Genomic DNA, 4842 nt, shown 5'->3' with positions numbered 1-4842 from the left:
AGTTCTTAACCTGAAGCACTATTTATGGTATCTGAAGAAGTGTGCATGCACACGAAAGCTCATACCAAGAACTAACTTAGTTGGTCTTTAAGGTGCTACTGGAAGGAATTTTTTTATTTTCACTATTTATGGGTTAGCGGAGTCTGTAACCTGAAGCATATGTAACCTGAGGTACCACTGTAGTTATTTCCCTCCTTCTTCTTCAAGGCTCTCGCCCTCATCTAATCCACACAACAACATCTCTGTGAGGTAGGTGACCAGTCCATGACTGAGTAGGGATTCGAACCCTGGTCCTGGTACGACACTATAACCACTACAGCACACTGGCAAACTTTGCACTAACTTTGCACACCCCCACCCCCATGAGACTACCTGTGTACATGACCACAGGTAAAGGTAAAGGTAAAGGGACCCCTGACCATTAGGTCCAGTCGTGACTCTGGGGTTGCGGCGCTCCTCTCGCTTTATTGGCCAAGGGAGCCAGCGTACAGCTTCTGGGTCACGTGGCCAGCATGACTAAGCCGCTTCTGGCGAACCAGAGCAGCGCACGGAAACGCCGTTTACCTTCCCGCCTGAGCGGTACCTATTTATCTACTTGCACTTTGACGTGCTTTCGAACTGCTAGGTTGGCAGGAGCAGGGACCGAGCAACGGGAGCTCACCCCGTCACAGGGATTTGAACCGCCAACCTTCTGATCGGCAAGTCCTAGGCTCTGAGACTCTTATTCTCAGGCTCGTGGGTTTGAATCCCACATTGGGCAAAAAGGTTTCTGCATTGGAGGGGGTTGGACTAGATGACCGTCAGGGTACCCTTCCAACTCTACAGTCAACTCTTTGAGTGCACATCTGGCAACTAAAGTATGGAATGTTTTGGTGGACATGCCCGAAGATTAAGGCTTTCTGGGAAATGATTTATAATGAAATGAAAAAGGTACTTAAATGTACTTTCCCTAAAAAACCAGAGGCCTTTCTCTTGGGTATTGTCGGCCAACTGGTGTCAAAGAGGGATAGAACTTTCTTTATGTATGCTACAACAGCAGCAAGAATACTCATCGCAAAGTATTGGAAGACACAAGATCTACCTACTCTGGAAGAATGGCAGATGAAAGTGATGGACTATATGACACTGGCCGAGATGACAGGCAGAATCCGTGACCAAGGAAAAGAGACGGCGGAAGAAGAATGGAGAAAATTTAAAAGTTATCTTAAGGACTATTATAAACTTAATGAATGTTAGAGTGTTGTGGTTTTCAGGAACAAAGGGATACAGTGATATAAGGTCAGAATACAGAGATGACTAAGATGACAGAGGTTGGAAAGTAACATTTGGGAGTTGCTATAAAATTATGGACATTGGGATGCAGAAAGGGGGGGTATGGGGAAGTCCCAGAAAAGAGGTTTATGAAAATATGTTATGAAATTATACGTGTATGTTTGTCTTTTTAAGTGTTTGTTTGTTTTCTAAAATTTTGTAAAACCAATAAAAATTTTATAAAAAAAAAAATAAAGTATGGAATGCACTCGGGTACATAATGCACATGTGAAAAGTACAGAAGTAAATAATAATAATAATAATAATAATAATAATAATAATAATAATAATAATAATTATTTATTTATTTATACCCTGCCCATCTGGCTGGGTTTCCCCAGCCACTCTGGGTGGCTTCCAACAAAACACTAAAATGCAATAACCTATTAAACATTCAAAGCTTCGCTAAACAGGGCTGCCTTCAGATGTCTTCTAAAAGTCTGGTAATTGTTTTTCTCTTTGACATCTGGTGGGAGGGCATTGCACAGGGCGGGCGCCACTACCAAGAAGCCCCTCTGCCTGGTTCCCTGTAACTTGGCTTCTCGCAGTGAGGGAACCGCCAGAAGGCCCTCAGCGCTGGACCTCAGTGTCCAGGCAGAACGATGGAGGACACTCCTTCAGGTATACTGGACCGAGGCCATTTAGGGCTTTAAAGGTCAGCACCAACACTTTGAATTGTGCTCGCAAACGTACTGGGAGCCAGTGTAGGTCTTTCAAGACTGGTGTTATATGGTCTCTGCAGACGCTCCCAGTCACCAGTCTAGCTGCCGCATTCTGGATCAGTTGTGGTTTCCAGATCACCTTCAAAGGTAGCCTCACATAGAGCACATTGCAGTAGTCCAAGCAGGAGATAACCAGAGCATGCACCACTCTGGCGAGGCAGTCCGCAGGCAGGTAGGGTCTCAGCCTGCGTACCAGATGGAGCTGATAAACAGCTGCCCTGGACACAGAATTGACCTGCACCTCCATGGACAGCTGTGAGTCCAGAATGACTCCCAGGCTGCGCACCTGGTCCTTCAGGGGCACAGTTACCCCATTCAGGACCAGGGAGTCTTCCACACCTGCCCACCTCCTGTCCCCCTAAAACAGTACTTCTGTCTTGTCAGGATTCAACCTCAATCTGTTAGCTGCCATCCATCCTCCAACCGCCTCCAGACACTCCCGAATCACCCCTGAACCTATGAGTAACCATAGGTACATATATACAACCTTATTTATTTATTTATTTACCTTTATATACCTTTATATTCCACCTTTTTCTTGAGTGGGGATTTTAACCCTTGTCTCCCAGCTCCTAGTCTAACACTCTTAACCATTATGCCACAATGGCTCTCACACCTGGCCACGGGAAGGGGTTTTGTTGAGGTGGGGGCACAAATTTGCCAACAGGCCAGACTTGGTGTGCGGCGAGAAGAAGCAATTGCTAGTTCTAGTAGCCTCTTTTCTAGATCTTCATTCTCCGAGATTTGACTTTTCTGCTTCCCTGCGCTGACTGCCTTTTGCCCGAAGGAAAACCCCCCTCATGAAAAGGAAACCTATCCTGACTTCTGCCAGAATCCTTTTGGTTAAAACACGCGGACCAAATAAATGGCTGTTTCTGTTGGAACTCGGCAGAGCTCGGAAATAATGTTTTTCATATTCCCCTCTGTCCTTGCCACGGCTTCTTTAGAGTTTTCTTCCCCCTCTAAGAAATGTGAGGTTGGCAAGGAATGTGTGAGCCTTCGAGAAAATCCGAGAGGGCAAGGAAAGGAATAACAACCAAAAGCAGTAGCTGACTTCATATAGAGAGCGCCTCCTTCCAAATCCCAGACTATTCAAGTGTTGGTTCTTTTGATAGACACCCAAATATGGAGAAAGTTCGGCATCCTTGGCTTTAAGGCTGTGTACACAGTCCCATTTATTCTGCATATAGCGCTCTTCCGCAGCTGGTTAGCCAACATCTGTATTGTTGTGAGTTTTTGGGGGGTTGTGGGTTAGGCCGTATGCCTTCTAATTCTTGGATCCAGCAAGGATTCAATTGTTGGAATAGCTTCTTGGTGAATTAATGGCCCCTAAGTATGGGCTGTTAAGGTAACAAAGGTAGTGGCTCTGTGCCAGATGGCAACTCCCCCCCCCCCCAGCTAGCTAGTAGTTAGAAGGACGAAAGCCAGAGCAGAGTTGTGTGAGAGAGTGGAGCCAGAAGGAGGCTGAAGGCAGAAGCCTGAGAGGAAGAGACATGCTTGATTTCTGCTTGAATCCAAGGATATATATAGCTAAGGGAGAAGGAAGACCTTCTGGGGATGTTAGTGCTGTGAGCCCCTCCATCATCAGGTATGATATATGTGCAAATAAGCCATATATCATAAAGACACCACAGTCATTGCTGTTCCTCATTCTGAGGAATCCAAACCACGGAACCTCTGGAATCTTGCACGTCTCAGACATCAGGGTGGTGCACAACAGTATTTAACCTGTAGTTTCCTAGAAAATACTATATATTGATGAGTTTTCCCACAGACCAGCTTCAACAAACCATAGTTTTTTTCTGTTTTGTCTAACCCCAGCAAACTATGGTTTGTACAAACCAGAGTTTGCTCTCTAATGATGATCACAAACCTACTTTTCAGCATCTTGGGAGGTTCACCTCTTTGGGTTGCATTTCCCCCCCAGCGATGTTATATCTGAACCCAAAATGATCTCTTAAGGGAAAAGCAGCCCCAAAGAAAATATTAGCTTTCATCTTTTCACAGAGGAATGTCTCTTGATGGATCTCCTTGGAAAAGGCATTCAGTAATGTAGGTCCTAGCATAGAAATGGATTGTTTCAGGTCCTCATTGATCTCACATCAGTAAATGATCATATATTATAGGACAGATGTGAAGTAAGGTTAGACAAAGGTACTTCTGAGCATGTACAGACTGTTGTTCCTTTAGTGCTGAACTACAGCCTGCTCCAAGTGGCTTAGAATTAAGAACAGGTGGATTTCAGCGTCCTTACTATGTATAAAATACATATTGGACACATACTGATTGCAAATTGAGACACTTATTCATAGTTTCTGACTGATCATTTCAGAATGCTTGATTAACAGTTTACACTGACAGCATCCCCACATTGCTCAACCAACATGCACCGAACACAACTTGAAATGAAATACTTTGCCAAATATTTTGGAGTTATGTGCATAGAAGTATCAAGCAAAATATGTGTGATTGACCACAATACACAACTGCACTGCGATTATTACATTTTAGGGGTGTTTCCCTGCTCTGGTATTCGGGGGGGGGGGGAATGATATCTAGATCCACTTTCACAGAAGTCGGCTACTGGTCTTGGTGAGCAAGTGGTTGTATTTCTGATCAGTAAATCTAATGTAAATGGAATTGCAATAGCCAAAGACAGTGAAACATTTACCTAGAGCCCTGCAACAACTTGGGGAGCGGGTGGCGCTGTGGTCTAAACCACAGAGCCTAGGGCTTGCTGATCAGAAGGTTGGCGGTTCGAATCCCCACGATGGGGTGAGCTCCTTTTGTTCGGTCCCAGCTCCTGCCC

This window comes from Podarcis bocagei (assembly GCF_964188305.1).
Source record: "Podarcis bocagei genome assembly, chromosome: 12".
Classification (NCBI taxonomy): Eukaryota; Metazoa; Chordata; class Lepidosauria; order Squamata; family Lacertidae; genus Podarcis; species Podarcis bocagei.
The sequence above is the reverse complement of the archived record's forward strand: the minus strand, read 5'-3'. Positions refer to the sequence as shown.